The following is a 26,909-nucleotide window of genomic DNA, read 5'->3' as shown; positions in this document are numbered from 1 at the left end:
TCCAGCAGTATCCCTGGGGAAGTCCCTCTTTACGAATTTTACAAATGTGGAAACTGAAGCTAGGAGAAGATGACTTGCCCAAGGTCACGAGGTTGGCCCGTGGACAAGCAAGGATTTCAAATCAACTGAGTGCCTCCCGAGTCCTCAGCCTGCTCTGTGGATGCACGACATTCAATGCTTTTAATGGGTTAGAAAGTTATAAAAGCATGAACTTGAGACATCTTCCTTTATTTATTTATTTATTTATTTTTTGAGACAGAGTCTGGCTCTGTTGCCCAGGCTGGAATGCACTGGTTGATCTCAGCTCACTGCAACCTCATCTCCCAGGTTCAAGCGATTCTCCTGCCTCAGCCTCTGGAGTAGCTGGAATTACAGCTGTGCGTCACCATGACTGGCTAATGTTTTGTAGTTTAAGTAGAGATAGGGTTTCACCATGTTGGCCAGGCTGGTCTCAAACTCCTGACCTCAAGTGATCTGCCAGCCTCAGCCTCCCAAACTGTTGGGATTACAGGCATGAGCTACCTCACCCAGTTTGAAATATCTTTCTCAACATCTTTTCCTCACATTATTTCCCTCCTCAAAGTAATTAGTGATCTCTTATTTTCTGTTAAATGCCTTGATTTTAAGAAGCTTCATGTTTTAGTGCATCCTAAGGTTCCCAGTGCCACCCGCTAATGTCCACACGGTCTGTCCATCTCATCAGGGACTCTACCCAGGGTGCTGCTGGTGCTTCATTACTTCTCTGAACTTCCTGATGTACAGTCGTCTAAGAAAGATCGAAGCAGCAGGGAGTGGTGGCGTGCGCGTATAGCCCCAGCTACTTAGGAGGCTGAGGCAGGAGAATCCCTTGAGCCCAGGAGTTCCAGGCTGCAGTGAGCTATGATTGCACCATCACACGCCAGCCTCAGCAACATAAGCAAGATGCTGTCTCTTAAAAAAGAAAAGAAGAAGAAAAAAAAAACCCTGCAAGGTAGGAGTGTCACCTAAGAAAGCAGCAAACCCAAATATGTGAACGAAAACATTATGTTGTGCTTGTAACATAAGAGGGCGCCGTTCGCTAAAAAAGGGATGTTTCGGTTTCGTCAGAGCCACAGTGGCCTAAACTTGAGCCTTATCACCATAATATTTGTTTTTTGGGGGAATTTTTGATGTCTTTCCACTTACCACTTGGTAACACAGTCAGAAAGATAAGAAACTTAGACATCAACGAGTTATTTGTTGTGAATTATTTTCTTCTTTGCTCTTTCCAAATAAATACACAATCAGAATTTAATTCTTGACAAGGTATTATATGGGTATTTCAGGACAATTTGCTTAACATTTTATATACATACAATGACATTTTTATCCATGATTTGAGCTGTCTACTTAGAAATACGTCCACTAAAGTGAAAATCCCATTTTTTTTCCCCTGGTATTTTTCAGGACTATTAGAAATTGAACAATTGTGGGAAAGTAGATTTTATGCAATGTTGGCCAGGGTTCGTTGCAGGCCTTGGCTGGGACTACAAACCATCAGGCACTTCGCTCCTGCAGGGCCTGGGGCCTGGGCATTTAGTTGGATGGAGAGCGCTAAGGACGACCCAGGAAAATGAGGCAGAAGTCAGAACCGAGGAGCAAGATGGGATGGCGAGTCTCAGAGAGCTTTGCAGAGCTTCTCTTCGCATTTGTGCCCTCTGTGGAAGACTGGTCCTGAGGCTGCAGGTGGAGTGGCCAGTACTGACTGGCTGTGGCTGAGGGTGGAGAGGTGTAGGAGAGAGCTCAAGGCAACACAGAATGGGGAGTTTCTGGTTTTTGCCCCTAGGAAGACCAGGCAGCTGACCAGGCCAGGAGGAGCTGTGCTGTTCTCTTGGTGTGCAGACGGGGAATGGGGAGGGGGGTGGGAGGAGGGGCAGAGGTTCAGGCAGGACTCCACCCAGTCCTTTCTCTTCCTGGTCCTGCACTGAGCTCTGAAGCATTATTTTGCTCTATGTCTGGATTTCTTTCACTCATTCCAGTTTAACTTCTGCATTCACTGTTTAAAAGTTAACAAAAGAAAAAATGTCTACCTTGTAATTAACTAAGATTTTCCCGTGAAGCGCTCCAGTTTGTCAGAGATCTGAAACATTTTGTTCCAATGTTTTATTATTTCCGTTGCTCTCATTTTCTTGTGTTTCTTTTTCAATTTTTAACTTTCTTAGTGATATTCTCAATAGTTCAGTTCATTTTCAGTTTTCTTTTTTCTTTTTTTTTTTTTTTTTGAGACAGAGTCTCGCTCTGTCGCCCAGGCTGGAGTACAGTGCTGTGATCTCAGCTCACTGCAAGCTCCGCCTCCCAGGTTCACGCCATTCTCCTGCCTCAGCCTCCCAAGTAGCTGGGACTACAGGCTCCTGCCACCACGCCCGGCTAATTTTTTGTATTTTCAGTAGAGACGGAGTTTCACTGTGTTAGCCAGGGTGGTCTCGATCTCCTGACCTTGTGATCCACCTACCTCGGCCTCCCAAAGTGCTGGGATTACAGGCGTGAGCCACCGCTCCTGGCCTCAGTTTTCTTAAGTGCCGAATTGTATGACCTTTCCCTGTCGAATGATGTTAGCTCTAGCCTACAAATTGTGATAGGTAGTGTCTTCATTGTTAGTGTTTTCCTGTCCAAAGATGCTGGAGATGGAAGGCGTACCAACTACATGGCATTAAGTTTCACTGCCCTGTGTACTAGTGGGAGATGGTGGAAGGGCTGTGGGAGTTCAGTTGTTTGCAGTTCTCTTGCTTTTAGGGGAATTTTGCAGGCAGTAAAACACGGCTTATTTTTTTTTACAGGGAGACAAGGAGCCTTCCAGTAGTGGTTCAACACAGTTCTGCAAAACGCAACACTCTTGATAAGTTTATCCTGTGATAGAAGGAGATGAAAACTCAGAAATGACTGCTAGCCTGGACGAGTCCAAGTCTGTGATTTGAGTGCCACAGCCTTCTAGTACAATTATCTGGAGAGGAAAGCCGTTGGTGTGCAGGTGAGGAGCAGCTGAGTGGATCTTAATGCATTTGACAATCCTGTGGGGCATTAGGCAGGGAGTAAATACATCCTGCCCTCTGTGCTCAGGGTCACAGTTCCTCTGAGACCGAAGCGTCCCTCGTGTGTCTCCTCAGACCCTCCCCTTGGCTACCAGGCTATGTTCCCCTCCCTTGTCCTTCTCCCTCCTCCTCCTCTGCCATTCTCCAATCCAGTGCTTCATGTGCATCCAAATGGAGAGGAGAGGTCTTGTTAAGAGCACCGCCTCTTCTTCCACCTCCTCCAGGACTCTGCACCCCCATCCCAGCTGGCTCCCCACCAAGGGGCCTGGGCCTCCTTTTTTTCCATCCCAGTCTGGGTTTTTCTTGCACACCTCTATCCAGGAAACGGAAGTGACTTACCTTTTGGCTTCACTCAGCCTCCATCTCACCCTAGCAGGACAAATCCTGAAACACTGCAAAGAAAAAAAATCAAGTCATAAGGTTTTGTATTTTTTTCCTTGAAATATTGTTGAATTCTACGTATTTAATTTTAGGATAGATAGCTCTTTTTTATGCAAGTGATTTTATTTTCTCTCATTTTGCTTCTTGATACTAATATGAATTTCAGGTTAGATTTAGAAAATAAAGATCTCTTGAGTGCTCCTGTCACATCACACCCTCCAGAAAATGTAGGCGGCAGAGTTTTATTTCATAAGCCAGTCCACACGATCAGGTAGTATCATCTGCGAGCGGTTTATCCCATGGAGACATTTAAAATAGAAAAACAGCTTTCCATCTGTTAATGTTTGTATCTGCCACTGTTACAAGAAAAGGGTGAAAATGACTTGATGGTCCCAGTAAATTACAGTCGAATTAGAGCGTGGTCAGGGTGTGGTGGTCAAATGCAGGGGCAGTCTGTGGGGTGGGGAGTTCTGCAGGGGGTGGGGCCCTCTGTCTGCTGTGCCCTCGCTGTGCAGGGCTCTGGAAGGGTGAGCCTAGCTACAGCTGCTCATCGAGAAGGGAGACAGGCTCAGGCTGTGGCTTTTTACCTCCCCGGGAGACCTGGGTCACTGGGAGCCCAGAGTCTTCATCTGGAGCAACAGTTCTGTAGGCTTCACAGACCGATGCCGTTGGTAGCATCTTGTGCCAGGCCTCAGGATGGGCCTGGGTCCTTGCTCCTGGAGAATGGAGTATGGAGGTGGCTCTTCCCAGCCTGAGATAGAGTCAAGTATGTCTCCAGGGTCGTCGTAGTTACTGAGCAGAGAGTCTTGTGTCTGAGATCCACGTGCATTAGTCTGCTGGGGCTGCCATAACAAACGCCTGCGGGCTGAGTGGCTTAAACAGCAGACATTTGTTTCCTTGCAGTTCTGGAGGCTGGAGGTCCAAGGTCCAGCTGTTGGTGTTGGCAGGGCTGGTTTCTCCCGAGGCCCCTTTCCTTGGCTCGCCTTCTCTGCTTGTCCTCACATGACCTTCTCTCCGTGCATGCATCCCTGGTGTCTCTTTTTCTCCTTATAAGGACCCCAGTCATGCTGGATTAGGGATCCAGCCCTATGACCTCATTCACCCTTACTTGTGTCTTGAAGGCCCTGTCTCCAAATGCAGCCACAGAGGGGTTAGGGCTTCAGCGTCTCTGGGGACAGTCCTGTGTCTGCCGCAGTGCTGGTTGCAAAGAGCAGAGAGCCCGCAGCTCCCCCCGGAGAAGGCGGCAGGGGACATGATATAGGGCCAGGGTGTGGAGACAAAGTTGATGGCGAGGAGAAGGGATCCAGGAGGAAGCTGCATGGTCCAGTGGGCCCTGAACATTCAGTACCAGGAGAAAATATCAATTCTACCCCAAGATTGCCAAGAAGAGAGGGAAAAGCCCACTGGCTCGGTCACCATAGAGGCGTTCCGTCCGCAGCGCCACTCCCATCCCACCTCAAGGAACAACAGGCTGGCTGCCACTGGAGCCCGGTCCTGAGCCTCCGCCGAGCTGTCCCAGTGTTCAGGGCAGTGTGCTCCAGTGCTTGTGGGGTCCGCCCGATCACGGTGTGTCCGGGCTCTGGAAATGGGAGGTTGCGAGGCCCCTGCAGCCGTCAGTCAGAGAACACATGGCCGTTCAGCGCAGGCCGGCCTTAGTCGCGGTCCCCACGGCTGCTCTGGTTGCTCCTCCTGCCCTGGTGACTTCCTTTTCTCAACTCCCTCAGGCACACAAGGACCCATGCTTCCTCCATCCTTCACTAATGTCCCAGGGAAGATTAAAACACTGGTCCACGTGAGTATCTAAGTGGATGAGGCAAAGAAGTTCTTATTGTGCTCTGAGTTTCAGCTTGGTCCAAGTTACAGCTGCTGGGAATCTCATCTAATACATACCTAGAGTCACATTTTATATATATTTATACACGCCCACATGTATGTGCATGTGTGTGTGTACGTGTGTGTATACAAACTTCCTCTTTAAAATCTTCCGGGATCATTTTTAACTTTCTCTTACTTTAAAATATTCCTGGATATATCGTTGCTTAAAGTACATAAACTTGCATGACATGATTCAATGTTTCCGAGATTCTCAAAAGGTTAAAAAAGGAAATAAACAGCTCCCATCTTTCCAAAATCTATCATTATAACTAGACAATGTCTGGATGTGGCTTAGTTCCTGTAGCAACTTCTGGGAATGAGCAAAGTGATCACCTCCAAGGTGGTGCAGTGGCCTGTGGGGTCTAAAAGAGTTTTTAGCTTGAAAACTGCTCGTGTAACAAAAGTTGTATTCATATTTGAGATGTTAAAAGGTGAGTAATTTTGCACATTTTCTGTCTTTGTTATGATAAAATGCCACTTTTGACTTTGCTGATCTCACCACTGTGAACGTTAGTTCTCCATATACGATGGCATTTGCCTGCTGTGCCCTCAGACTTCATTGGCTCCATGTCTGGGTGAGTGGGAATCATTTACGTGGGAAATTTTCCGTCACAGGACAGTTAACGCACCAATGGCATCATTGTGAGGTTGGAGATTTGGGGTGATGATCTGATTGCTCGGCACCTCCTGGCTGGCAGACAGCATGACTGTGGCCAGCAGGTGGCAGCACTCATCAGGGGCAGCAGTGATGGGCCCAGGTGTTTCTGATGAGAATTTGGTGTGAATGAAACGCATTACGCAGCAGTCCCAGTTCAGGATGGTTGCACTTATTATATTTCTGTATGGAAGTGTTTATTTAACACCACATTTGTTGGAAATCGCACATATCTCAAAGCCTGTATAGGATCCAAGTTTATTAACAGGGGAAAGAGCCACTTCTAGAAAGTTGTTTTGTTTTTACTAAATCCTCTAAAATGGATCATATTTTAGATAAATTGTTTATTTGAAAACTTTCCTCTATGACCTATAATTGGGATTGCGTCTGAACTGACAAATAAATATAATTACAACTGTTCAGTAGATTGAAAATAGAATTAAATTTTTTCCTTAGTTTTGGCTACTTTGCATGAAAATGCTAATTGTATTTGCATATAAAGGAAGACTAATTACCAAGACCTAAACCTAAACTTATATTTTTCTGAGTTTATCAAGCTGAATTGCTTATTAACATCAACAAAAATGGATGTTTCTCTAAAAAAAAACAGTTATGAGAGTGGTTCCTGGAACAACAAGCATAGAGATTGTCTGCAGAGGATCTCTGACAGGCGTTGCATATCATGAGCAGAGATATTGTCTGTAGAGGGTCTCCTGGGGGTGTTTAATGCCGTACGCATAGATATGTCTGTACAAGGTCTTTTAGGGATGCTTAGTACTATATCCAACTTTGCTTCTGAGGTCACGATCAGTGGAAAATAGTAGAAAGTCCAGTTGAAAATTGTATTAGCTTCCAGTGGCTGCTGTAAGAAACTACCACAAACATGGTGGCTACGACAACAGCTTTAAGGTTTCTGGAATCTAGAAGTCCAAATCAGTGTCACGGGGTTGAAATGAATCTCGGCAGAGGCGTGCTCACCTGGAGGCTGAAGGGAGAATGTGTGCCTTGTCCCTTCCAGGTTCTGGTGGCTGCTGCTATTCTCTGGCATGTGGCAACCCGGCGCCAACCCCTGCCTGCCTTGTCCATGGCTTTCTCCTCCTTCTGTCAACTCTCCGTCTGCCTCTCTGTGAGAAGGACACCGTGAGTGTATTTAGAGCCCACCTGGATAATCCAGAGTAACCTTCGCAACTCAAGATCCTTACACACCATTACAGAGTCCTTTTTCCTGCTTAAGGTGATAGTCACACGTTCTAAGGATCCGGGCATGGATTTCCTTTGGGGGCCATTATTCAACCTTCTACAAAAATTCAAACTGTCTGGTAAAATTGAACTAAAGCAAGTGGGAGGGTGTGTCCATGTCAACTCCCAAATTCTGGGGACTCCGAAGCCTTGAAACAGGAATCCCTCTAGAATTTCAAGCGCAGATCAGAGCAGACCCTTAGATAACCCGCTGATACCTGGGATGGGCAGCTTGCCCCATGCCCGGGAGTGAGCAGGTCCTGGGAAAGATGGGCTGATTCTGCAGCCAGGAATTTAATGAGTTTCACTGAGGTATTTCAGGGAGCTTTGATAACGCTACTTCCAGTAGTCCTGGGATTCAAACCCTGGATGAAATTTCCTTGAGTGGTTTTATGTTGGATCAATTGTCGTTTCTCTATGTGGCAACTTCGGAGAATCTTTGAGAGTCTCTGAAGCCATTTCATAATTCATAGGCATGGCCTTGGGCACTATGCTATTTTGTGGTGACTAAGTCATTTGTCTAAAGATAAATATTAATATTGAATGAGAAGAAATACAATTTTTAAAGGGATCTAGAAAAAATAAATTGAAAACCCAAACAATTCAGGATATTAAAAAAGTCCGTCTTATTGATACAAAATGCTAATTAACTTTTATTACAATGAATACTTTCAGTTGTGGAAGATAGTTTGATTTTCTTAAACTATTATTACTTTTTAACTGCTATATAATTAAAAGGGATTAAAATTATTATTTTTCATCCTATGTCTTAATGTGTTCATTTTTTATTTGCTATGTCAATTGGTGTAGTTTGTAAAATGTTTCATGGTGTTATGCATATGTTTTTAATGATCCATTTCTCTATGTTGATAAAAGTGTGTTTTATGCTCATATGAAGGATGAAGAGCACAGGGAAAAAACTTTACTTTACACCCGAATGATTATTATGTGATGATGCATTTCTAACAAGGGATGTGTTACCTGGCCTTTAACCAATCCTCCTGATTGTCAAGAAATCGGTATTATTAGGCTGTTTCCTGTTCTTCATTCTGTGGCCAGCTAGCATAGCTTCTTCTATACTAGTGGCTTAACTACATTTTGATGACAGAATTGGCTTAGTACCTAGCAGAAAGAAGAGTCATCCAATTTATTTATGTAAATTGATCTTTCAGGAACCATCTATAGATTTAGAGGGTAACACCATTCAGGGAACCACTGATATTGCTTAAAACCACAAAACTTTAAACTAGAAGACTCCTAAGACAGTATGTCTTCCAAATGTGTCATTGAAAGTGTGAAAATGAAAGACTGCTTTTCCAGTCACATAGCTAATGAATGGAAGAACCCATTCTAGAATTCAGGTTTCTTAGTGCATTCATGGTTCTCTGTCTTTACCCTAAATTTTATTTTTAGGGTGGAGGAGTGTTTCTTAAGCACTGGGCCATGGCACTCTGGTGTATCCTAGGTCATTCAGAGGACTGTTGCCTGGTTTACATCACTTGTGAATGAATTTATATTGCTCCAGTCAGAGAAGTACTCTTCAGTAGTGTCTGTCGGGAGGAATTTGAGCTGAGCTGTTGCGGGGAATGACGTGGAGTCAGGCAGGCTTGCTGTGAGTAGTAGCATTTCCAGCTCATGCCCAAGGGAGCCTGGGTTTAGTCAGGACAAGCTGAGATGCCTCAGAAATGAGTTTTGGTCAAACGGTGGCGCCTGGATGAAGGAGGCCCAGTGGGAAGGTGATGATGGCTTTGTTCTTCTGGGCACTGTGATGTTGTTGGGATGACAGCATCATGATTCTTGATGATTTGTTTGGGGTTGTTGTGAGTTGTTTGGGCCTTTCTAGTGCGCCAGCAAAGATTCTGATGTTTGAAAATGTGGTAAGAAGAGAAACCAGAGAACCACTGAGTGAGATAGTTGGGCTGCGATGACCACTCAGACAGCTTCCTGTGCTGGCAGCCTATGAGTTTACGGTTCCTAGGTGTGTCAGTAGGGACTATGGGGGCAATGTAAATGAAAATGTGTTAATTACAGTGCTTGATTATTTAACTGGCTCTCCAATTCCCTCAATATATTAGAAAACAAAGCTTTATAGACTATGCACATCATTTCAATGGACACTGTCAGTGATAGTTAATACTAAAACCCACGTAGGCAGGTTGTGGCAGATTCAGCTGTTTGCAACAGGTTCCAAATTTTGGTGTGATGGATTCATTAAAGCAGGATATGTGAGCTTCTCTGTTGGGTGAGTCTGACTTCAAGTGGCCTGATCAGCAGTTCTTCCTCGGATGAACGTCATCCCTCAACAGCAGTCATGTTAATGACTTATTGAAGGGACAATGGGTTCATTGTAACAGGAGTTTTTAGGAAAACACTCACAAGAGAGGCTTGTTTGAGCCGACATGTTTAACTTACTCGTTCTGAGAGGCTCTTCACTAATTAGCTAAGTGAATTTGGAAAAGTGCATCCAAGTTCCTCCTTTGGAAAATAAGGCTTTTGGCAGAGATGCGTTCCAAGGTAAGTGTTGGCGCTAACATTACGTTGTTCAACAAGATCACAGTGGCTTCATGAAAAATGTTGCCTTCAGCCCTAGCAGACAGTTCCTGAAAAGAAGAAAATCGAATGAATCTTTTTTTGTGTGAGGGCGGTGGTGGGGTTGGCTCTTGAACAACCGATTCTTTCATCCTTTCAATCCTAAAAACAAAACAAAACAAACCCCAAATAAAAGTCACACTATACCTTTCAGGGACTGTTTATATTTCAGCTGAAGTAGTACTTATGAAAGTCAGACTAGAAAAATGCTTAATACCAACAGTTCCTAGCTTCACGCCGCACATGCTTTTTATAAAGCCCCCTCCGCCTAGGTCGCCGTTTGTGCTTCTCATTCCAAATGTTGCCTATTAGTGTTTTCTCCCGTTTCTCATGGTCCCACCTTTGACCGTCTTAGAACCTCCAGTTGGACTTACAGGATTGAATTTCTCCGGCGAGCTTGATGCTGATGTAAGTTGGTCTAGATATTTCTCATGCCGTTATGCTTTGCCATTGGGCCTGTAACTTTTCTTCAATTGCATATGTTCACTGATATGGTTTGGATGTTTGTTCCCTCTGAATCTCATGTTGAGATGTAGCCCCCAGTGTTGGAGGTGGGGCCTGGTGGGAGGTATTTGGATCATGCCGACGGATCCCTCATGAATGGCTTGGCCCAGCTCCTTGGTGATGAGTGAGTTCTCACTCCGATTTCATATGCGATCTGGTTGTTTAAAAGTGTATGGCTCCTCCCCCACATCGCTCTTGCTCCCGCTCTTGTCATGTGACCCGCCTGCTTTCTCGTTGCCTTCTGCCATGAGTAAAACCTCACTAGAAGTCAATCAGCTGCTGCCACTGCGCTCCTGTACAGCCAGCCGCCACTGTGCTCGTGTACAGCCAGCCGCCACTGTGCTCCTGTACAGCCAGCCGTCACTGTGCTCGTGTACAGCCAGCCGTCACTGTGCTCCTGTACAGCCAGCCGTCACTGTGCTCCTGTACAGCCAGCTGCCACTGTGCTCCTGTACAGCCAGCCGCCACTGTGCCTCCTGTACAGCCAGCAGACCGTGAAACAACTACATCTCTTTTCTTTGTAAATGACCCAGCCTCAGACGTTCCTTTACGACACAAAAACAGCCTGATACACCCACTCCCAATCCCATTTAAGGATGATGTACGTGTCGTATAATGAAGAAAGAGACAGCAGCAGCATAGTTTTGTAAGGCCCAAGGAAGTGACCTCTTCTGTGACGGCAAGGCCTAGTGGGAATCCTGGCCGTCACTTTTATATGAGGAAATGCTCAGCGTAGAGTGTCATCGCTAAAACTCTGCCTGTCACCCCAGTGAACCCGAGTGCTGAGAGCCTGCCGCGGCAGCGCTGCTGTCAGTGCGTGGTTGCTTGCTGCGGGAGGCCAGTGGTCAGGGCACAGTTTTGGTGCTGGGAAAAAAGATGTTTGAGACCTAACCCTGACACCTCCTGGCTGTGGGAAGTCATTTAATTTTTGTGAGCTTCAGCTTCCTCCCCTGTAAGGAGGAGTTAATAATATTTCAGACCTCATAGAACTGTTAGGAGGATGAAATGAGATAACAGAGAACAAACGCCAGCCTGGAGCCTAGGACAGAGTAAGCACTGACAAGCGCAGCTATCGTTATTCCTAAAGGTCTAGAATTTGGGTTCTTAGATCTCTTCAGGTGAAACTGAGTTTCCCTGCAGTCCCCAGCACAGGTGCACAGCTTTTTCCTTTGGTTACTCAAAGGAAAAAACCCCAACTGTAAATCTGTCACATTTTCTGTTGATGCAATAGTTTTAGATATTTAAATATTCATGTGTTTGGCAAATGCATTAGGGCCACAGTGATAAATGTGAAACATATAGATGGTTATCGGAGACATTAAAGGGAGACAGATGGTCTTTTAGGCACCAGGGATTGACTGAGTATGTATTAGTAATTTAGACTATAACATGTCATTAAGTTTTAAGCCATTTTTCTTTCCTTTCTCTATAGGCTGCAACACTAGGTGTGCTATATTGACGAGAGCAAAGTATAACACAGATCAATATGATGAATTTTAAAGGGAACTGGAAGTACGCAGGATGTATACCTTGAAACATTTGATTTTTCTTGTAACGGGAAGTAGCTTTATTATTTCAGTTATAGGTCAGCGATATAAACATTATACAAGCAATTCATTTTTGTGTGAAAAAATTTTTGGAATATAGAGATAAGAAGAAAAATATTTTCTGTAGTTTTTCCACTCCAACACATCACTTAAAATGTTTTGTTGCATTTTTCTCCAATATAACATTTCTTCCACATATAAGGTTTTTCTGTTCTCAGTTATAGTGATATTGTATGCATTATTGATTTTCTAATTCTCTTCCTTTTCACCTATTGTTATGCCATAAACATTTGAAGCCCACTTTAATCTTAATAAATAATAATAATTATGGCTAACATTTATTGAGTGCTTACTATCAGACACTAACCAATTGCATGAATTAATACCTTTCCTCCTTACAACAACCCTACCAGGCAGATCTATTACTAGTCTCACGTTACAGAGAAGAAGACAGAAACCAGAGGAGTTTCAAGAACTTGCCCATATCATAGACAAGCGCACACGAGAGAGTGAGAATTAGCACCTGGACAATCTGGATCCTGAGTTCGATTCTAACAACTGCTCTAAATCATTCTCAAATTATTAGTGTTATGAGGCAGTATTTATTTTAAGCAGAGGCACTGACAACTTTCGCATCTAATCTTGCCCATTAATGTGGATATCACCTTGTAAAGTGCATAACTCGTAACAAGAACTCGCTGCATGTTTTTTTTTTTGAATGAATGAATGAATTTCTAATTTGGATGCAAGACATTAGCAAAATGCCATAGTAGATAAATATGTTGCATTGACTCAGTGAAATGTAAGTGAGGTAGAAAGTGTTTTCCAAAAATGATGGCAAACATGTTTCCCATCCTACTTGCCCTACCAGAACCTCGCCACTCCCCATCAAATGTTGAGTCCATGGCTGCTCTCCTTGAATCTTAGTGGCTCTTTGTAGGTCAGCCTCAGCTAATTAAGAGTGAGATAATTGATGCCAGATGACTTCTGAGGCTAGGTCAAAACTGAGGAAACAGCTTCTGCCCCACTCTCACTTGGGATGCTTAATCTTGGAACTCAGCCAGATTCTGGGTGGGAGCCAAGTAGCTGTGTGGAGGGGCCTTGGGGATGGCTGTTCCAGCCCACAGCTGCTGTCAGTCTCCAGACAGGTGAACACTGAGTCTTCAGATGACCTCAGCCCCAGGAGCTGCCCCTACTGATGCCACATGCAGCAAAAATGATCCATTCCCTCTGAACCCAACCCAAATGCAGATTCACGAGGTCCATGAATGCTTGCTCTTGCGTACCCACTGGGTTTGGGGTTGCTTGTTACATAGTAATAGGTAGCTAGGACATGAGACTCACTGTTCATATTTATACCTTTTAAGAATCACTTGGCTAAATCAGTAGTTGGAAACCAATTTGTGGATTAAAACAGCATTGATTTATTTGTAAAATTCTAGTATTTTATTTAGACTTACTATCACCGGCAGAAGTAGATACATTCTCTGATAGATAATTGTCTACTTTCCACTAGACAATTATCAATGTTTTAACTTCTAGGATGAATTTACTTTCACTTTTAAAAGAAATTTAGACGTACGTGTGTGTGTGTGAGAGAGTTGTTCAAGATCTAAGTATCATGATTATCTCATTATCTTCTCTTCAGTTAAAAGGACAAACCCATAAAAAGTGGCAGAAATAAAAACAGCAACAAATAAACATAAATGGAAAATTTTGACCCTGAAATCTCAGAGGTTTGCTTTGTAATAATTGAAAAAAGAAAATCAAAGAGAATTTTATTTACTAATTTTATAGCTAGGCTGATTTAGGACTTGCTAGAAAAGTAGAAATATTATACTTTATTGATTTATGACTCCAGTTTTTCAATTTGTATCTTTAGTTATTGAAAATATAAATTTATCGTGCCCTGATCTTGAGAAGGATTGTATGTAAAATTGCTCGGAATCTTTACATGCATCATCCCAATTAATTCTCACATAATCCCCTGACATAGTACTAACATCATTCCATTTTCTTTTTTTTTTTTTTTTGAGACGGAGTCTCGCTCTGTCGCCCAGGCTGGAGTGCAGTGGCCGGATCTCAGCTCACTGCAAGCTCCACCTCCCGGGTTCACGCCATTCTCCTGCCTCAGCCTCCCAAGTAGCTGGGACTACAGGCGCCTGCCACCTCGCCCGGCTAGTTTTTTGTATTTTTTAGTAGAGATGGGGTTTCACTGTGTTAGCCAGGATGTTCTCGATCTCTTGACCTCGTGATCCACCCGTCTCAGCCTCCCAAAGTGCTGGGATTACAGGCTTGAGCCACCGCGCCCGGCCATCATTCCATTTTCATAGAAGAGGACGCTGAGGTTCATAGAAGTACAGTCATACACTGCCTAACAAGGCTCTTGTCAATGACAGACCCGGTATGGGATGGTGGGCTCATAAAATTATGATGGAGCTGGGTGAGCACTAATCATCTAGTGACATTGTAGCCTTTCTGTGTCACAGTGCAATACATTATTCATGTGTTTGTGCTGGTGCTGGTATAAAGAAACCTGCTCTGGTGCCGGTGGTGTAACAGTATAGCACACAATGTAAGGTACAATACATAATACTTAATAATGAAAATAAGCAACTACGTTACTAGTTTATGTGTTTACTACACTTTTTATTGTTATTTTAGAATGTACTCTTTCTACTTATTAAAAAAAGTTAACTATAAAGCAGCCTCAGGCAGATCCCTCAGGTGGTATCCAGAAGGCACTGTTATCCCAGGAGATGGCAGATCCATGCGTGTTATTGCTATTCACTATTGCTAATGCAATCACTTTCTTCAAAGCTGCATTGGATGAATTAAAACCAGAAATTGTAAATGCCTGCTAGAGGAACTTATGGAGTGAAGCCATGAATGATTTTAAAGGCTTCTCTGGGATCAGTGGAGAAGTTAGGAAAATCATTCATGCAGCAAGACAGATTGGTGGAGAAGGGTTGCAGACATGCTTGCTGAAGTGGCAGAAGATATTGAAGGCCATCAAGAAGAGTTAACAAATGAGGAATTGGAAGAACTTGTTGAATCGTCTGCAGAGAAAGATGAAGAAATGAAGCAGAACCAGCAACATGGACATAATCGAAATGTACTGCAGTATTTCAAATTGCACAGACATTAAAAAACCAAATTATGGAATATCTTAGGATGGAATGCAGTGTTAAAATTACTCATATTCTCACTGAAGAATTGTAATCTCTGCAGCAACACTTCGATGAATTGAAAATTCACACAACATCTGATTGCAGTGTTCTTCCAGCAGGTCTCGGCAAAAAAACACAACACAACAAAAAACAAAAAAACAACCCTTCAATTCTCAAGGATCCCCAAACATCAACATTGTCTGCTCCTGACACCCAGCAAAAAATACACTGTCATGGCATGATGCTCTGGGGTCACGCGAAGCAGGTGATCTTCCCCCCATGTATCATCAGGAGGGCAGTAGTAGCCGAACGATATGTCAAAACGTATACGTCATTCGCCTGACTTCATGTCATCCCATAGGCACTGTATCACCTCACATTACTACAGGAAGGGTGAGTGCAGTACAGTAAGATAGTTTGAGAGAGAGAAAGAGAGACCAGTCACATGACTTTTATTACAGCCTATTGTCTTAATTGTTCTATTTATTAGTAGATATGGTTGTTAATCACATATGGTGCCCAGTTTACAAATTAAGCTATATTTCCGGTATGTATGTATGTATAGTAAAAAGAATAGCGTATATAGGGTTGTTTATTATCTGCAGTATTAGGCATTCACTGGGAGTCTTGGCACTATTCCCTGCAGATAAGGGGGAACTACTATACACATTTGGAGAGATACATTTTCTTCCATAAATCCACAGAAAATCGAGATGTTCATTGTTGAAATACCTTAAGGGCTCGCAGGACATCAGTAAAGAACATACAGCCAGCCGCACATTTTGGTGAGCCTATGGAGAGAGATATTCCCTACCTCTAAGCTGTCTGGCCCTTTGTTGGGGTGAGGGGGCAGACTTCTGAGGGCAACAAGGACTTCCTGGAGCTCCTAAATGCAAAGCTCATTTGCTTTTTATCACAAAATGTGGTCCAAAAAACAGAGTTCTTATGACATAAATGCTATTGTCCTAACTCTTTGGGAGAAAAATCTATTTTTCAAAATACGACACAAAAGACTTATCTAGGAAACCATTGTAAGGTTTTAGTTGCTGTAATTAAGAGGTTTCAAACTTCTGTGTAGAATGTCCTTTAAATGATTGAGCGCCCCAAGTGTTCATGGTAAAAAGAATCTTACAGTTAAATGAAATTGGTGCTGATATGGAGACACTGAAAATGGGCGCACTTTTGTGTGTAAGTCGAATGCCCATTCAAGCCTGCAAAGGAAACACTTACTCTAAATATCCTCTCTTCCTCACTCGTGTTGTCATAACATAAACTGCGGTCAAGATCATGTCTCTCCGCCCAACCCCATCAAACAAAAATAAAAGGTCTGCTCCTGAAAACCCTGCCTTGGTTGCTAAATCTCTGTGTTAAATAAAGAGAGCCTAGAGCGATTTCTACTAGGTGCGGTGATACCTTTCTCAGTCCCTTTCTCACCTGCTTGGCACAGCTCTTGTTGTGCAGTACCACATATCTCCTGTAGATGGCTCTACCTCCCTATTAGCTCCCTCTATCCACAAGCGGCTGCAAGTCTTTAAGCTCCTATTAGTAGCTCTGTTGGAGTTTGAATCAGGGACTGTGAAATGTAGTTCCAAACCTCACTGACCTAAGTGATAGTGGACACTGTTTATGTAGAAGGGAAAGCCATGAAACATTTAAATAAGGGGAGGCTGGAAAGGTCCACTTGGTGGGATGTCCTGATGGGTGGCATGGTTTAGCCTCAGCAGAGATACACCAAGGTGCACTAACTTTGGGTAACTCTGTAGAGTCTTTGAAGCATCACAAAGCATTTTAGCATTTTGAAAAGCTCTGAGAAGTCCCGTAGAAAAAAACCGTGTTGATTTGCAAGCATTTTTTTTTTTTTACAGATTCTACATACTAATTTTAACTATCAATACACATTTTTTTTTTCTTTTGCCTTCTGCTTCTTGTGACTGTTCCCGTCAGAAGCATTCTCCTTGACTTCATCTAATACCTTTATACAGTAAGTTTAGGGGTCAAAACTACAGTATGGTAGCCACGGCTGATTTTATAAAGAAAACTTTTTGGAACACAGCCACACGCATTTGTTGACCTATCATCCCTGGGTGCTGCTTCTGTGCTACAAGGGTAGAGTCGAATGGTTGTGACACAGAAGGTGTGACTTGTGAAACCAAAAATATTTACTATCTGGGCCTGCAGGGCTGGGCGGGGTCAGGGGCAGCTCCATGGTGTTCTGAATGGCATTTAGCAGCAAGGTCTTCACCTTAGTGCTGTGGGTGAGGCTGAGGCGTGTGGCCCTGGAAGCTGCTTCGGGTGTCCTTCTCAGGCCCTCCAAGTCCGAGTTGCTCTCAGAGGAGGGGGTGAGGGCAGTGGACACAGGGGGTCCTTGTTCTCAGCATAGACATCAGCACCAGCCTTCAGAAGGAGGAAGGTGAGGGTCGGGGATCCCAGTCCAGCTGCCACGTGCAGCGGTGTGTTTCCCACAAAGGTGCGAGCGTTCACGTTGGCCTGGAGCTTGGTGACCAGATGGGTGACCAACCCCAGCGCCTCCATCTCTGTGGCTAGATGCAAGGCTGTTCGGCTCCCCTGCTGCTCTGTGACCTCCACTTCAGCCCCACTGTTCACCAGCAGATCCAGACACTCAGGACTTCGAGCTTGGACCACCAGATGTGCTGGATACAGTCCCTCAAAGTCAGGCATGTGCAACAGCTGGGGCACAGCGGGAGCTCCACTCCAAAGCAGTGCACACAGCAACTCTGAGGCACTAGCGCCTGCCTGCAGTGCCAGGTGCATGGCTGAGTCTCCACGCCAATCAGCAGTGCCGGGTCTGCACCCATCTGCAGTCGAAACCTCACCACCCTTGTCTGCCCAGTGATCACCGCCAGGTGCAGGGGCGTCTGGTGCAAGTGGTTGGTGAGGTTGACGACGCCGAGGTGCTTGGCGTGGTAGATGATGTGGGCTATCTGCTCCATGACACTGGTCGGCCTGTGGATGATGGCCAGGTGCAGTAGCACGTCTCCGTTCTCATCCGCACTGTCAGCGGGTGGTGCCGTCCCACCAGCAGGGCTCTGTGGTGACACCGTAGTGGAGTAGGGCCCGGGCACTGTGCTGCACCAGGCTGAACAGGCACCTATTGTACTCTCAGGCTTGCTACAGCATCTCCAAGGCTTGCGGCTCACACTGGCCGGGGCGCGGGGGGAGGTGGTCCTGGAGGGGGTGCTCAGCTGTGTGGCTTCCTCCTTGGAGTCCCTTCCAGGCACTGAATGCCAGGCTCTTTATGCCACCCCTGCCCCAACAGCAGGACTCCATTGCCGGCCGCCAGGAGGTGGCTGAGGTAGGAAGTCATCCTGTGGCGGTGGCAAACACGTCATCCGTCATCCGGGAGGCTGCTGAGTGTCCCGGTGAGGAGTCAGTGGAGCCCTGGGGCACGGTGGGTGGCGCACTCCAGAGAGCCCCGCCCACTCTGGGGAGACCTGCCTACTAGCCTGGGGTGTCCGTCTGAGCATGGCTCAGGGCTGTTTCTCTGCTGAGGCCCTTGCTAAGGAGGAAAAGCAACGTGACGCAGCGGGCCACCTCCAGTCTGGAGGCACCCGAGCCTTACAAGTGCCCTTCCGTGAGACTTGAGCGCAAATGTATCATGATCAGCAAGGCCAGGTTCAAGGAGGGCAGTGGATTTTCGTCTACCAGCGCTTGTCTGCCACAGACCTCCTAAATTGGAAACAACATACTGTCTCCTATACGGAAAAGCCTGAAACCCTCAGAGACTTGATGAGGCCCATTTTCCTGACCCATAACCCCACCTGGTCAGACTGCCACCCGCTGCTTTTAACTCTGTTCAACACAGAGGAGCACAGGAGAGTGACGCAAGCAGCCCTCCAACGGCAAGAGAACACTATGCCAGATGGTACAAATGATGTCTGGCATTAGGCCCAGGAGTGGTTCCCAGAGATAGACCCCAACTGGGACCTAAATGATGCAGAGGAGCTTCAGCATCTGCAAAGGTATCGGGAGGCACTTCTAAATGGGATAAGAAGTGGGAAGAAAGCAATGAATATAGGAAAGATGTTAGAGGTGCTCCAAAAGACTGATGAGAACCCCAGCTGGTTTTATGAGAGGCTCTGTGAGTCATACCAGCTCTATACTCCATTTGATCCAGAGGCTGCTGAAAATCAGCGCATGGTGAAGACATCATGTCTTATCCAGGTGCAGGGTGACATTAAGCGGAAACTTCAGAAACGGGAAAGTTTCTCAGGCATGAATGCTACTCAGCTTATAGACATGGCTCCTAAGGTGTATGTTAACCATGAACAAGAGGAAAAGAAGGAAACTGAGTGGAGGCTCAAGAAAAAGACTGAGCTATTAGTGGCTGCCCTGGTTGAAAGAGAGACTGGCATTGTGAGGGGGCATGGACATGGTCGCAGACGTGGTTGTGGAAGAGGTTAGTCTAGACCAGGTTTTGAAGGCTGGAAAAGGCTGGAGAAGGATCAATGTGCATTGTGCAAAAAGAAAGGACGCTGGAAGGATGAATGTCCAGAGAAAGATAAGGGCAATAGCCATGACCAGGGAGTTTGACTGGAGCCTCTGGCCACCAGCTGCTGTGTTCTGAGATCGGACATCGATCTAATCAGCCTAGCAGAGGTAGCAGGCTATGAGGACTGAGACAGACCGGCCTCCATTTCTTTGGGCTCCCAGGAGCCTATGGTCTCAGTGGAGATGGGGGGCCAATAGATGGACTTTATGGCAGATACCAGAGCTGAGCATTTGGTAGTGTCGCAACCTATAAGGCCACTATCCAGGAATTACACAACTATTATTGTGGCAACCAGAGTCTCGGAGAAGAGACCCTTTCGTCAATCAAGGAGGTGTATTATTGGAGGATGAGAAGTCCAGTGTGAGTTTCTATACCTTCCAAATTGTCCAGTCCCCTTGCTAGGAAGAGACTTACTCCAAAAACTGCAGGCGCAAATTTCTTTCGAGCCGCCAGGGAACGTGTCTTAAAACCTGAGTCAGCCAAAGACTATGGTATTAACCCTCACCTTCCCAAGGGCTGAGGAATGGAGACTATATGCAGAAACAGCACTTAGGCCAGAAATGCCAGGACCACTTGAAATGTATGGATTACTTGCAAAGATTGCGGGAGTGTGGACTGAAGACAATCCACCGGATTGGCTGTAAATCAGGCACCAGTCTTGGTGGAGCTAAAGCTCGGAGTGACTCCGGTATGGGTTCGTCAATACTCGTTGTTCATAGAGGCCATAAGTGGCACTCAAAAGCACATAGATTGGATCTTTAAGCATGGCATCATAGTGAAGTGCAGGTCCCCTTGGAACACACCCCTTTTGCTGGTATGGAAGCCAAATGACCAACATAGGCCAGTGCAAGATTTACGCACAGTGAACTGGGCTACAGTTTCCATTCATCCAGTGATACTTAACCCACTGGATGGTTGGTGGGTCACGTTTCCACAAGCGCTGCGTAGTTTACTTGCCTGGATCTCAAAGATGCATTCTTCTGTCTACTGCTGATCCCTGTGAGCCAGCCTATCTTTGCATCTCATTGGGGAAAAGCTCAGCCCTATTATGATCCAAAATTCCAGCCTGGGATTTGGTTTGAGATCCATAGTGGGATGAAAGAAGGGAGGCTTCTAAATCAAGTTAGAGTCTCACCTACTCAGAGAGAGACTCAGCTCTGTACTATAATTCTTGTCAAGTGGCATTCATGGGATCTGCCTATCCCATAGTCTCAACTACCATAAGGAGTTCAAGGAGTAGCAGTTGTGGAAAAAGGAACTGCATGTTTCCTAACTGCACCAGCAGGGTGCCAGAATTAACTTGCTGGATTGTGTATTGAGCTCCACCGGCTCCCTGACTACCACAAAACAGCCCATGGTATATATTAAACTGTTAGCAAAACCTGATTGCAGAACAGATACTTGTAGTCTTATAAATCTCACTATCCTGGAACCAGACCAATCTATATGGGCTACAGGTTATCCCATAATCCTATAAAATGTGGTCAGCAAACAAAGGATAGCTCATATATTATAAGGAAGGCAAAAACCCATTCCATTCCACAATTCCAGGTCTAAAAGAAACTCCTCTCTCCAACAAAAGAATCTGTTTGCCCAAGTAGCTGAGAATATAGCTGACAGCCTAGGAATATCCTCATGTTATGTATGTGGAAGAACTAACATGGGAGATCAATGGCCATGGGAGGCAAGGGATTAATGCCTCAAGATAATTTCACTTTGCCTGACTCCACCACTGACCTAACTGTTTCTGGTCCAAGTGTCTGGCTGTTAAAAACCTCCATAATAGGAAGATTCTGCATTGCTCATTGGGGGAAGGCTTTCACAGATCCAGTAGGAGGATTTACTTGTATAGGGCAACAGTATTATGATGAAACTAAAGGGAAGACCTTATGGATGTCAGAAAATAGCACTTCATTACCTGATTTAAACTCTTTCTCCCGATTTCCTACTTCAAACCACTCCTGGTATCAGCTAGAAGCTCTAAACACCTGGCAAGCACCCTCAAGCGTTTACTGGATCTGCAGAACGTGAGCAGATAGACAACTGCCTGCCAAATGGACAGGAGCTTGTGTACTAGGAACAGCAGACCATCCTTTTTCCTAATTCCCCTAAAACAAGGAGAGGCTCTAGGATACTCTGTTTATGATGAAGTTAAAACAAAAGTCAAAATAAGCATAGATACAAACATGAAAAAGGACACAGATATAGGGGATTGGACAGAAAATGAGTGGCCCCCTGAAAGGATTATCAAGTATTATGGACCCACCACTTGGGCACAGGATGGGTCATGAGGATACTGTACCCCTATCTATATGCTCAACAGAATCATAAGGTTACAAGCTGTTCTTGAAATCATAACTAATGAAACAGCAAAAGCTTTAGACTTGCTAGCCCAGCAAGACACACAAATGAGGAATGCTATCTACCAGAATAGACTAGTATTAGATTATGTACTGGCCCAGGAAGGGGAGTATGTGGAAAATTCAGCCTAACGAATTGCTGCCTAGAAGTTGATGGTAATGGAAAAGCAGTCATGGAAATTACTGCCAGAATGCGAAAACTAGCCCATGTTCCAGTTCAAACCTGGAAAGGGTGGTCTCCAGACTCCCTCTTCAGAGGATGGTTTTCATCTTTTGGTGGATTTAAGACTTTTATAGGGGGCTTCTCAGCCATCCTGGGCGGGTGCCTGATACTGCCTTGTCTCTTGCCTCTCCTAATCAGAAGCGTTCAGTTGACTATAGAAGCAGTCGTAACCAGGCAAACCGCTAGTCAAATAATGGCCTTGACCAAATATCAATCACTGCCCAAAGAGGAATGTGCGCCACCCTATGAAGAAATAGAAGATAGTGGTGCTTTCTATTAAATATTGCCTTTATGAAAAGCACCAAAGGGGGGAATGAAGTAGAAAATTAAAAATAAGAAGTTTCTGTTTCCTACGACAGAAAGTTATTATTTGAGGGGCAAAGGCCCCATACAACCAACCTTCACCAAGTGGGAAGTTTAAAAAGAATATTAACTGCCTGTCTGTGAACCATTAACCATATCTCTCCTCCACATACTTTGCAAGTTTGTAAATGCCTGTTTTTTTCTGCTGTACAGCTGCAAGGTCACAAAACAGATAGGCACAGGCTGCAAAACATGTTTTCCCAAGATGCGAGACATGTCATAGAATGATTAACTGCCTTTGTTCTTGCTTCTGTAAGCTTGCTTCCTGCATCACATTTTTCACGCCCTTGCTTGCATAAAAATGCATGTTCTCTTTGTTTGGTGCTCAGACTTTCTGGACACAGGTCTGCTGAGCTGGTGTACACCTTAATAAATCCTCCTGTAACCTTATTGTTCTCTCCAGCTCTCTGATTTCCTGCTACAAGCTGGTTCCTGATCCACTCATCATTTCCCTTACAGAGCACTTTATAAACCATTTTAAAGTGATTTAACTAGCAAAATTAAGTATGTACAGCACTTTACTTTTCATATGCATAATAAAAATTAATTCTCTTAATATGTCAATTTCTGGGCTGAAAATTATTCAGATAAAATTCAATATCCATTTTATTTTATTTTTTTGAGATGGAGTCATGCAATTTGTTTTCTTCAGTACTGCTTAAAATAGCAATGTATTACAAAGAACCCATATAATGGATGTCATAAATAAATTTCATAAAATGCACAGGATGTTGTAATAAGGAACCTTTGAAGCTGTCAACAGATACATCTGTATCTGTTGTATCTGTATGTTGGTGTGTGAAGATGTACTTTGGCATATCAATGGGTTCAATTACAGAGACATGTAAACAGAGTATGTGTCTTTGTTAGCCACATATACATACAAAAAATATGGTAACATTTGTTCTTTCTTGGCATGTATATTGTAAGTGAATTTTTTTTTCTCTTATCTCTGCAATGAGCATGTGTAAAAGTTCTAGTAAAAGTTTAGGATTAATGAAATAGTCCTCGGGAGGAAAAGGAATGTGAATCTGGCACAAACCAAAATAATTTCTCACTTACTATTTTGTTTTTGTCTGTTGTTATCTTCTGTGAACGTTTAGCCTCTTCAGCAGTAAAGAGGATATTTTTATGTGCGCTTGTAGATTTTAATGCAAACTTTTTATTGTATATATATTTTTATTATATGCAGGTTTATTACATATATGCAAACAATAACAATGAACTCTTCAGCTCTATGTGTTCGTTCTTTCAATCCATTTATTTCTCCAACATAAGCCAAATACCTATTATGTAGCAGACACATTCTACCATCTCTCAGGACCCTTTCATCCTTAAAAATTTCATGTTTACCTCCCCAGCTGGAGCAAGCCGAGAGACTTAAAATTGGAGGATTAGGATTCAATCTCAATAGAAGCTTTTATTCCGCTTTTTCAAATGAAAGCATTTCTGAAATTAGAAAATATTTGTAAAAGATAACCTTTAAATACCCTCCTGAAAATGTGTAACAGTCTTAAATACTACTATTATCATAAATACCTGATTCAATACATTCTATACATCTAAGTATTAAAAAAAAATAGCTGTACCTATTCATTTGAATACCGAGTTTTCTTTGGCTTTAAGTTTTTTGAAAAAGTAAGAATTACTTTGTTTAAAAAATTTGTTATTTTCATTTCAGCCCTCTTTTTTGTGGTACTTCTAAGAAGGAAAGTGTATCTAGATGCCAATCACATGAGTAGAACTGCCTGTTCTATATACCATAACCCACTTAATGTAAGACACTGTGAGTTACGGGATGCCCCCTTATTTTATGTATTAGTAAGAGCATGTTTAAAATGCTGCCAATAGGCTGAATGCAGTGGTTCATGCCTGTCATCCCAGCACTTTGGGAGGCCGAGGCAGGAGGATCACCTGAGGTCAGGAGTTTGAGACCATCCTGGCTAACATGGTGAAACCCAGTCTCTACTAAAAATACAAAAAATTAGCTGGGCATGATGGTGTGTGCCTGTAATCCCAGCTACTCAGGAGGCTGAGGCAGGAGAATCGCTTGAACCCGGCAGGCAGAGGTTGTTTACAATTACATGCCTTGGGGTTTTCTTCTTTTTACTTCTAGTGTATTTTGATGTTATTTTTAATTAGTATGGGCAGAGGGAAAAAAGATAGCTTCAAATGGGTAAACTTTTCTTTTAATGAATACAAGCCATGGGTGGCTGACCATGAGATAAAAAGATAGGCTTTAGATTCACACAAGACTGGGTTTAATTCCTAGCTTTTCTGCTCGCTAGATGTGTGACCTTGGGAACATTACTTATCACCATGTATGTTTTCCTATATGAAAAAGAGGATAATAATATATCCTTCGAGGGTGGTTGCGTATAAGTAATGTATGTGTATCTGGCATTTAATCCAGTGCCTCACACATGATTATCAGCATTATTAACTGAAACTACTGCGGCTATTATTAGCATTATTATTGTTGTTTTAAACCTGCAGATGTCTCTTACTTATGGACCTCAAGCTTATTTTAAATTACTATATATTATCTCAGACTAGGGAAGAAACGGATAATTATTCGCTTAAATTTTTAGCTACTTTAGATAAGTGACCTGAGCGTAATCCTGCCCATCAGAAGACTTTATTTTAGCAACTTCTGCTATGTCATTTCCCAGTGGGACAAGAGGCTTCCTTGTCGTCTCTTCCTTTTGGCTTTGGTGGCAATTTACAAAGATGAATCCTTGAGCACCCAAGATGGCATTCTCATCTACAGTTTTAGCACACAACAGTGGACTATAAGGTAAATCATGAGTTCCAGGGTAAAGAGTGAAAGTCTTAGCAGAATAGCTCTTAAGCTCTGAGGGATCCAGATGGACAGCTCCAGAACCAATCAGACATGGGGTTACTAGCAGAGAGAGATTTGGGTCAGAAGTTGTTAGACAAACAGATTGGGATATACAGGAAAGAGCAAATTTAAATATACTGCCCCATAATTTTCAGTCAGTTTCCTAGTTCTGAAACTAGATCAGTTAAACAGCTGTTTTCTGTATTAGGAGGTGGCATGCAGATGGGCTGTGCCTCTTTAGTTACAGAGGAGGAAGGTGGTGATGATCTGACATGTTTTTTTTTGAGACGGAGTCTTGCTCTGTGGCCCAGGCTGGAGTGCAGTGGCCGGATCTCAGCTCACTGCAAGCTCCGCCTCACGGGTTTACGTCATTCTCCGGCCTCAGCCTCCCGAGTAGCTGGGACTACAGGCGCCGCCACCTCGCCCGGCTAGTTTTTTGTATTTTTAGTAGAGATGGGGTTTCACCATGTTAGCCAGGATGGTCTCGATCTCCTGACCTTGTGATCCGCCTGTCTTGGCCTCCCAAAGTGCTGGGATTACAAGCTTGAGCCACCGCGCCTGGCCGATCTGACATGTTTTTTGCTGCCTATATTATAAGTAGTAAGCTTAAGCTTGCAGGACCTCAGTTAAAAGGCAGGAGCAATTTCATTGAGTGCAAGACAGAAAAATGGAGGAAAAATCCGAAAGTATTAGTTTGGAGACTTACAGCCCACAAAAAATTCAGGATTTAGTTCAAACTGCAGAAAATAATAAAAACTCAAGAACAACTAACGACATGTGTACTACAGTTTTTGCAAACATCATGTTTCTCTCCAGTCGCCTGTTAAGAAAAATAAATCACAGTAAGTCAAATTTACTTGCAAAGTAAGTCTTAGTCTTATTATATTTGGCCTGATTATTTACATAAAGTGCAGTAGGAATAATTATTTGCCATACTGGGTCCTTTTATTTTCTTGAGATGGAGTCTTGCACTGTCGCCTGGGCTGGAGTGCAATGGCGCTGTCTCGGCTCACTGTAACCTCTGCCCACCAAATTCAAGCAATTGTCCTGCTTCAGCCTCCCAAGAGTAGCTGAGATCACAGGCACCTGCCACCACGCCTGGCTAATTTTTTGTATTTTTAGTAGAGACAGGGTTTCACTATGTTGGCCAGGCTGGTCTCAAAGTCCTGACCTCATGACCCACCTGCCTCAGCCTCCCAAAGTGCTGGGATTGCAGGTGTGAGCCACGGTGCCTGGCCTCATACTGGCTCTTTTTAAAATTGCTTTGCTAAAACTTTTTTCCATGAAGAATATCAGGTTATACTCCTTGAAGCCTTGAGTCCAGTCATGAATTTATGCCAGGCACAAAAGGTCATAAATATTTAGATAAGTTGGGCAAATTCCTCTCCTCTTGAGGTTCCACGATAACTTGGGGCTCCTGAGCCTGTCAGAATGTGACATTCATTACTCACCGCAGGCCAGGAAACCTGTCCAGGGACTCTGTAGACAAGGTATGAGGCCAGTTTTTCTAAGGGGCTTTTATTGGCTTTGTAATTCAACTTTGACTCCTTAAAGTATGTGTTTGTATTTGAAAGCATGTCTTGGTAAAATAAGCAGCATCTCCA

The 26,909-nt window shown here is 44.0% G+C and overlaps 1 pseudogene; it reads right to left on the bottom strand.

Annotated features, from left to right (window-relative positions):
* Positions 1–4,033: 4,033 nt before the first annotated feature.
* LOC112611709 overlaps positions 4,034–26,909 on the bottom strand; it is a 30,853-nt pseudogene continuing 7,977 nt past the window's right edge.

The sequence above is a fragment of the Theropithecus gelada genome, chromosome 18, assembly GCF_003255815.1.
Source record: "Theropithecus gelada isolate Dixy chromosome 18, Tgel_1.0, whole genome shotgun sequence".
In the NCBI taxonomy this organism is placed as follows: domain Eukaryota; kingdom Metazoa; phylum Chordata; class Mammalia; order Primates; family Cercopithecidae; genus Theropithecus; species Theropithecus gelada.
The sequence above is the reverse complement of the archived record's forward strand: the minus strand, read 5'-3'. Positions and strand labels throughout refer to the sequence as shown.